Below are 9966 nucleotides of genomic sequence, written 5' to 3'. Positions count from 1 at the left end.
ATCACTAGATACATCTGAGCCAACTGATGGTCATATCTTTGAAGCAATTCTGACTTCTATCACAACATGATCACATGTCTGTTACTTCTGCTGCTCTTTGACACAATAAGGCATTTTTGTATCATTAAAGGTTACATCTCTACTGATAATGCATTTATTCATCCCCTTTTCCAAGCACCAAAGTTTATAACCTTTTACATCCTAAAGATAACCAATAAACATGCATTTTAGTACCCTCTTGTTCAGCTTTCCATCTTTAACATGAGCATAAGTTGTGCATCCGAACACTCTAAGATGATCTAAACTTGGAGCTTTACCTGCCCATACATCCTGAGGAGTCTTTAAGTTTAAAGTTGTAGAAGGACTTCTATTAATGAGATAACATGCTGTTCGGGCAGCTTCCCCCCAAAATTTCAAGGGTAATGAAGCATTAGTTAAGAGACACCTTGTACGTTCCATGATAGTTCTATTTAACCTCTCAGCCAAACCGTTTTGTTGTGGAGTGTACGTAACAGTGAAATGCCTCGTGATTCCCTTAGATTTGCAAAAGTTGTTGAATTTGTTATTTACAAACTCTAAATCATTATCTGTTCTCAGATACTTAACCTTTCTACCTGTTTGGTTCTCAACCTGTTTCTTCCATTCAAGAAATTTTCCAAAAGCTTCATCCTTTTATTTCAATGTATACATCCACTCTTTCTTTGAAAAATCGTCAATGATAGAAATGAAGTATCTTGAACCTCCCATAGAAGGCCCATTCATAGGACCTTACAAATCTGAATGAACATAATTCAAAATACCTTTGGTTGTGTGCTTCCTTTTCCCAGACTCTACTCTAGTAGACTTTCCCATTATACAATGTTCACAAAATGGGAGTTCAACATTTTTAACTCCTCCCAGCAAACCTTGTTGAGAAAGTGCTTGTAAGCCTCTTTCACTCACATGAACTAGCCTTTTGTGCCATAACATAGACATATCTGTAACTTTGTCTGACGCAATATCAGCACTACTTGAAACTATAGTACCTTCCCTACACATATAGACCATGTCTCAAGGTTCCCCTTAGTTTAACCAAAGAACCTTTGGTAACTTTCATAACTCTATTTTCAGATTTTATGCTATAACCTGATCTATCTAATTCACCAAGAGATATTAGATTACATTTTAGTTTTGGGACATACCTCACATTAGAAGTATTCTGACCATCCCATCATATGTTGCAATTTGAATTAAACCAGTTCCCTTTACATCACAGATACCATTATCACCCAATAAGACTTTTCCCCCATCATCTTTTTAAAAGTTAGTCAGAAAATCCCGATGAGGGGTCATGTGAAATGTGCACCCTGAATCCATGATCCAAGCATCCTTTATATCTCTGTGAGACACCATCAAGACCTCTACAGACTCATACCTATTAGTAGTCTCTGTTGAATCATACACATCAGTAACATTCGCTTCACTAATTAATGCTTCTTTGCTCTTGTTCAAGGGACAAGTTTTCTTAAAGTGTCCTTTATGACAAGGAAACACTTTCTAGATTTCCACTTTGATTTCGACCTAGAACTCCTCTCTTTACCTTTCCAGCTCTTTTTCTCACTTCTCTCTCTGGCCATGAGTAACTCGTCATCCTTGCATTCTTTCTTAATTTCGAGATTTCTAGTCTTCAAAGCATCCAACACTATACTCATGGTCAATGAATCCCGGCCATATTTAATAGCAGCTTTAACCTCTCGATATGTTTCTGGTGATGAATTTAAAAGAATCACTGCTTGATTCTCATCCGAAATCTTCTCACCAATGTTATTGAGATCAACTATAATCTTCTGAAATTTATCCAGGTTCTCTTCTAAACTTTTACTTTGGTCCATCTTATATCCAAAGAATTTCTCCTTTATATATAATTTATTTTGCAAGGACTTTGTTAAGTAAATGCTCTCTAGCTTTTTCCACAACTCCCCTGTAGTAATAGCCTCATCCACTAGCCTAAGAACTTCATCTGACAAATATAAAAGAATAGTTGAATAGGCCATTTCAACCATATCTATTTTTTCATTTTCTGTAATATTTTCTGGAAGTTTCTCTTCATCTAAGATTTTAGCTACTTTATGTTGAACCAAAATAGCTCTAATCTTTTTTTCTCCATAGAGCGAAATCTCTATTCCCATTAAACTTAGACACTTCAAACCACGTCGAAGCTATCTTTACAAAAAGAAAAATTAACCAAGATATATCAACTACAAACTACTACTCAAAACCCAAATCTCTTTTGGATCGAATGGAGCTCTCTGATACCACTTGTTATGTTTTTCGCTCTAATTCAAAGTGTGAAGCTAAAATAGAACGTAATAATCCAGAAAGCACAATTCAGATAGAATCCACAAATGCAATAAAGAAGCAAAGAGAACACAACGATATATAGTGGTTCGACCAATTTGGTCTACACCCACTTTGAGAACCAGCTTGGAAAGATTTTATTGAGAACAAAATTCAAGAAACAATTACAAAAATCAACAAGATCAATAATCTGTAATTAAAACAAGCAAATCCAACTATACCGTCAACCCAAATGCTAAGGATATGAGATACCCGTGGATACCCCCTGAAATGAGACCCAAACCCCTCGAACTGACCCAAAACGGTACTCAAACTGTCCAAAAAATAATGTTGCACGAGCCATCGAAGTGTGTCGTCACTACCTGTCAAGCGTGACCCAAAACCCCCCAAAAAATTGATGCCCAAACTCTGCCCAACCCACGCCAACGCTGCCCGTCGTTGTGATGACCGAAGAATGGCACCATCAAGCTTCTCTTTGAACGTCGAACAAGGAGCACTGTCGGAACTCTCTCTCTTTCTCTTCGTGTTTGACTGTCGGCTGCCCCTCTCTCAATTTTTCTCCTTTTTTGTTCTTCACACATTAACCTAATAGAAAAGAAGAAGATTGATATATTTGCAAAAATGCCATTAGGCATAATTACCATTCTGCCCTCAATGTTAAAAACCCATTTTCAAACCTCTTAAATAATTTGTCAATTTTTTCACAAGCTATTAGGCTAGTGTACCTTGCATGTACGATGTCCCTCGGCATCACCACCTTTAGATTGACATTGATAATTGATTGACTAGTAAATGTATCTTTAGGTTCCCTTTATGATCAATGTGTATTCCTATAGGATCACAACAAGTAGTAGTGGTCTCTTACTAACCATACAGAAACTGCTTGCTTTTAAACATAATTAAATTAGTAATGATCCCAGCTTGGTTATGAAAATTTTGGATTGTTACTTTTTATTTCACGAAATTATGAAACATGATAATAATGATATTCTAGAAATGGAATAAACCTAGAAAATTTTAGAAATTAAATTTGTAAATTAACTTAATATTTTTCTTAATCTTAAATCGGTAAGATATATTTTGACTTAAGAAAAAGAAAGAAATTTAAACTCCCTAATCAATGGAGACATGCAGTTTCTATTATTCAAAGATTAGAACTTTAAATAAATAAAAGAACAACAATCCCAACTTGTGAGCTATTTTCCACAAAGAAAAATCTGATGCTTTGAATGGATTCAACATTAGTCCAAGTCAATGATAAACAGACCACAACAGAATAAAGAATATATATATATATATATATATATATATATATATATATATATATATATATATAAAGATTAGCCTTCTTTCTTTTTTTTTTTTTTTTTAATTAAAAGATAATAATTAAAAATCTCTATAAAAAGCTACTCCAAAAAGGATTTGGAAATAGTGTCGAGTGTATTATTTTGATGATTGAATTAGTTTTGTAAGTGTATTAACTTAAATATTAAATTATTGTAGGTGTAGCAAATAAAAGGTTTGATTGGATATTATTTATTTAGATAAGATAGTTAAATAAAAAGAAAAAAGAAAATATAAAAAGGAAGCGATTTGAAGTTAGGAAGGGAAGTTTTGGGTTAGGGAGCAAAAAAGGTTTAAGGAAACAAATATAGGAAAAGGAAGAGATAAGTAGAAGGTGGTAGACCACATAACTCCCTACTACCACTCCTTCACTATCTCCTTATTTCTCACGACACCAATGACGTAATCTTACACTGTCTACTAATTCTTAGCCTGCGGACGCCTGTACTTGATTCCTCCTCACCCTTCTATGTTTATGCTTCTTCTAAATTGTGTAATAATTAAGGATATCCTCATTTCATTTTAATTAACATTCATATATATATATATATATATGTGTGTTTAGAAAATACAAATGTTTATTTTAAAACATATATTCCCAAGTTGTTGATGTGTGAATATTCATCCTACTTAGAATTTATTACTTACTTTGAAAAAATTTTATTATTCTTTTAAAAAAATTTAACCGCATTCAATGTGTTACTTAGGCAATACATTAGTCGAGTTAATATTTAATGATATGATAGTGATTTGATATATCCTATCACTCATATAAGCTTGCTTGTTTGATTTTAAAAAAGCTTAATTTTTTGTTGGAAGCTTAAATTCATAATTTCATCAAATCTGCATGATTCTCGGAATATATAAACAGAAAAATGATTTCAACTAAAAAAGAGTTTTTTTCAAGTATATAGATTTAGATTAATTGTTTGATATGAAATTCATAGTGAATTCACATAATAATCCATTAATAAATAGGAAATATAGGTTGAAAGTTATCATTCAACTGGTCATTTAAAACACTGACCAAATTAAATTGTGAAGAAAAATCACATTCTTTTTGTTTTAATATTACAAAATTAAACTATCAGATTTGACATAGTAAAGTACTATTTAAGAATCGAATAAAATTATAAATATATATATAACTTGTGTACTTCTATTGTACAAGATTTATGTTGTCAAATTTGATGTAATAAAATATTTGACTTTTTATCTTTACTTTTCAATTTTATGGTGAAGAAATAATAAAAATGTAATATTACTCGAAGATCATAGATTGAAGTGCAGTATGTTTATTTCTTTGATAAATTTCCAATTTTTGATAATAATAATAGAATAGATTGAAGTGAGAGAGAAAAAAACACATAAAATCAATTGCAATGTATGCTAAAGTAAAAGATTATAAATCATTAATAAAATTTATAATTTCTTTAGGGAATAGATTGTTTTTTTCAATTTGGTCAAATTTAAAAAACTTTTTCAAGTTAACTACTTTTTTCAAAAAAAAATTATTTTTTTTGAAAATATATTAAAAATGCTTTTTATAATGGTTTGAAAAAATCATTGATTAAAAACAAGTAAAGACAAATTAAATTAGTGGAAATAATATAACATGTAATCTTAAAATTTCAAAGATAGAAGGATATGGATGACTACAATCACCACAAATGACAAAAAGATATTCAATAGTAACTTAAATAAAATCATACACAAAGTTTTCCAATTGGCTTTTAACAAAAAAAAAAAAGAACATTAAATATCACTCTTTTATAAAAAAAATAATAATTACAAACAAATAAACAAATTAATTAATTAATGAAATAGGCCAAGTTGGCAACATGAGCAAAGTAAAATTTAACTTTCATTACACAAAAATCAAACAAAAGTTGGCCACTAGCTTCTTCCATTGGCTGCCCCACTTGCAAATACTATTGATTTCCCATTTTGTAAGTTTGTGCTTTTTTTTTTTTTTTCCTTCTAAAAACAATAACCAATTAGGTAAAAATAAGAATTTAAAAAGAAAAATATCATAGCTCTCCTATAAAAGTCAACAAAATCCACAAGATTGATCTTTTAAAAATAAACCCACCATAGGAATAAATAAATATTAATATTATTGTTTTATTAGGAGAAAAATGGTTTATGTTTTATTCCTTTTGATTTAGTTATTTATAATATTAAGAATAGGTAATGAGAAAAGGACGAAATTAAAATTACAAAGAAATGAGACTTTTCAAATCTTTCTGTAATTTTGTGGTCTCTTTTTTATCATAGAATACTGAGTAGTGAGGCAAGAAAATAGCGTAATTTTGAAATTGTAATACAATTATTTGGATTTAACATAAATTTTGATATTATTATATCAATAAAATAGTGTGTCAATGAATAATTTTGAAAAATCAATCAAAAATAAAATTCAAATAAATATTTTAAACTTGAATGCTTATTAATTACTTATAAATGATATATTTTATTGCTTTGTGCTTTTTATTATTATTTAATCAACAAAAGAATATGGATCGAGTTGATAGGAATAAAAATAGGTATGAGAATGTATATAGAAAAGAAGAAAAAACAGTATATAGCATTATCAATTACATTGAAAAGTTTGATCTCCAAACGCTAGCTCTTCATTTCATTAATATTTTCTTATATAAAACAAATATATTTGAGGTTTTGATATGGAAAATATTATTAGTATGCAATAATGTTGGAAGTCAATTATTTGGTGGTAGTGTGCTTTGAAGACATTTGTGGCATTTTCCAATCCAACAAACCATGTGAGTTTGATTATTCACTACAAACTCTAATTATATATCTCACCAAATTTTCATATTTATTCTATTTTAATTTCACACTTTTAAATAAAATAAAAGAAAATGTCTCTATTTAATGTTGCTTAATCTTTTAATAGATTTATTGACTCTATTTATAATCTAAAATCCAACTTGTTACATGTGGCATTAAGCCCATCAGTGTCTGAGTGTTTTCTAATAACAAAGTTTAATGCAAAGTTTAGAGATGAATAATAAAATAAAATAATTGGGAGATTTGGTGGAATTTTAATTTGTTTATATATAATTCAAATTATAGTCTTTCAAACTCAACCAAATTGCTTGTTAAGTTTGTTTTAAATCATTTGACTCAAATAATGGAAATTGAGAAAACAAAAAATATGAGTATTTTTTAATTTTTAAAATATAAACAAATATATTATTACATGTTTACATACTCATGTTGTTACCTTTTTGTTAAATTTAAAACATCTATTTCATAGTAATGTATTATTATAAAGTAAATAATATTCAAAAAGGGTAAAATAAAACATGCTAATTAATTCAAAACACTTTAGATTCAACTAAATATTAAACCACTAATATTTTTGTTATCTACCTAGAGCTTAAATTATAAAAAAAAATGCATTCAACTTTGTAGTTCGGTTAGAAAAATATCCTTAAAAGTTTAAAATACACTCAAACTTAAAAATGCTTCAAAAATATTACAACCTAGTATTGGATGAAAATTGTTAAATTTGGTTTAAAAAATACCAATAAATCAATTGAAAATTATAAATACCTTTAAACTAAAAATTATATTTAAAAATGCTCTGATTGATTCAAATTTTACATAAATTTTCTCACCAATTAAAATAAAAAACCTAAATTTTAAGTCAAAACATAAAATTCTAGAAAATCTTACAATATTTTAAATAAAAATTTTCCCTTAAAACATACTAAAACAATAACCGACATTAAAATTTTGAAAATACTCTAAAACTTTTAAAAGTTAAAAAAAATATACTTAAAACTCTTATTAAAAAAGAGTTAAAGAAATACTCTTGTTGTTATATAGCACAAATATGTTAATACCGTCTTATTTCTCTTCTTTTTTCTCCTTTCTGTTTTTCAATATAAATAAATAAAGCGGCACACTTTAGTAAGGTATATTGACTATAATAAGAATAAAAAGAATAATAGAAGTAGCTAGAAATTTTAGGATATAAATGTTTTAACGAAATTGTATGTTAATAATTGAGTGTGTGTTAATAGTCAAATACATTTTTCTTTTGAATTTATTGTTTTAGAATATTTTAAGTAGAAATTTTTATTTCGAAATTGGTGAGATTTTATGGGATTCTATGTTTTAACTTAAAATTTTGGTTTTGATTTTGAATATTAAGAAATTTAGTGTAAAAATTAGATAAATTAAAGTATTTCTCAAATTTTTTTTTAGTTTTAAGGATATTTATAAAACTTCTCAATAATTCAATTGTATTTATAAAATAAAATTTCAACGATATTCATTCAAAACTAACGATAAATATATTTTTTAACTTTTTTTTTTAAGTTTAAAGAACATTTAAATTTTTTTAAAAAATTTAAAGATATTTTTTAATACAAACTAACATTTTTTATAATTTAGTGTTTAGAGTATATTAATTAAGCTGTAAATCAATATTCAAAATTTAAATTTACTATCAAAGGCATTTAAAAATACCGAAAATATAGAGTCTCCTTTTGATAGAACTCTTTATTTTGAAAGATCTAAAGGCTGTCTAAAACAAAAAAACTTTTCCTTTCTATCATAACCATTATGTAGAAGGAAAATATAGCATTAGATACTTTCTCATTTTTTAGCCAAAAGAGGCATTCCATTCCATTATTTGTTTGTCTCTATAGAATAAAATTAGTTTAGTATTTTATTATTACGCTAATTTACATACATATAATAAATTTTTAAATATTTACAACTCGTATAACATAATAAGAAAAATCTATAAAATCCAATTATTTTTCCATAAATTGGATATATGCCCATACACAATCATTTAGAAGAATATTACATTACACGATTGTTGGTTGTTTATGTTTAAAATTTTCTCACTATCATTTAGAGTATTTTATCTTATCGTTTAAATTTAAAGTTTTTTTCTAATATTTAAATTTGAAGCATTTTTTCTCATCGTTTAAAATGAACTACACGATCATGTATCATGATGATCTAAACCATTATTAGACTGTAATACATGATCGTTTAAATGAATATTATATTTTGCGATTATTTATGTTTGAAACTTTCTCATCATTGTTTAGAGTTTATTGTACGATCGTTTTGAAGTCTTTTTCTCCATCATTTAAAATGAACTAGACGATCGTATATCATAATCTAAATCATTATTTAGATTACAGTAGAAGCTTATATTATACGATCGTTTGTGTCTATCGTTTTATCATTTAAATTTTAAAACATTTTTTTTCATCATAAAATAAACTATATAATCGTGTATCATGATCTAAACCATTTTTAGATTGTAATACATAATTATTTTTAGTTGATAATAATAATTTAATGATGTGTGTGTTATAAAGTGAAGTCAACTGCGGGGTTGCATGGACAGATGGCTTTGGCCACAAAAGTCAAAAAAACAACCAAAAAGGAAACAAAAACCAAAGCCTTTTTCTTCTTTTCTTTTCTTTCCTTTTTTTTTTTTTTTCTTCTTTAATTTTGTAACATCACATTTTCATCCACAATTGAATTTTAAATCCTCACTGTTTCACACTCACCAATTCCTCTTCTTTTCCTTTTGTAAAAACCACTGATGTGGCCTTTTACAAACCTTTACTTAACTTCAAAACCCCTTTTTTTTCAAAGAAAATGAAAAGTTTGTTTGAAAGTTTTGGATTGGAGAATTTTCAACTTTCCCCATCATCCAATCAAATGTGTTGAATACTCTCATCCCACATTCCCTGTCACTGACTTCTCATAAACTCTTCTCTCTTTCCTTTTTTTTTTCTTGTTTCTATTACATTCAAACCAACAAACTTGTCTTTTGAATTATATATATATTCTTCTCTATTAAACTTAATCTGTGATTAACGAGTGGCTGAGGAATTAACAAGTAGAAGACAGAGAGGTCCCTATAGAACAACCTTACAGAGATTAGATTTGACTCTAATAGGATGATGAAGAATTCCTTATTCATTTGGAAATTGCGTAGGCAATAAAAAATTATGTTCCTTCAACTTAAAGTTATTACATTTTTCTAAAATAAATAGAAGTAATCTCATGATTATAATCATAATTAAGTCGTACTTAGGTATATTGGGATTATTTGGAACTAAAAGGAATAGTTAATTGAATTATAAATTTGTTTTTGTAGAGTCAGAGATTGAACAGACAAATTGAAATTTCTTTAAAATACCAACTAGCTAGTGGAGACTTCTAAAACAAGATCTCTCTCTTCTTTTTTTTTTTTTTTTTCTTTTAAATTGTAAAATGCCA

The 9966-nt window shown here is 27.6% G+C and overlaps 1 long non-coding RNA gene across 1 annotated transcript; it reads right to left on the bottom strand.

The window, feature by feature from the left end:
• Window positions 1-2417: 2417 nt before the first annotated feature.
• LOC127150823 (uncharacterized) lies at window positions 2418-3255 on the bottom strand. The gene is made up of 2 exons (XR_007823413.1): window positions 3063-3255; window positions 2418-2922 (listed from the first exon to the last, which is right to left on the bottom strand). It is a non-coding gene; the product is annotated as an uncharacterized LOC127150823 (long non-coding RNA).
• Window positions 3256-9966: the final 6711 nt, after the last annotated feature.

This window comes from Cucumis melo, chromosome 9, assembly GCF_025177605.1.
Source record: "Cucumis melo cultivar AY chromosome 9, USDA_Cmelo_AY_1.0, whole genome shotgun sequence".
In the NCBI taxonomy this organism is placed as follows: Eukaryota; Viridiplantae; Streptophyta; class Magnoliopsida; order Cucurbitales; family Cucurbitaceae; genus Cucumis; species Cucumis melo.
The sequence above is the reverse complement of the archived record's forward strand: the minus strand, read 5'-3'. Positions and strand labels throughout refer to the sequence as shown.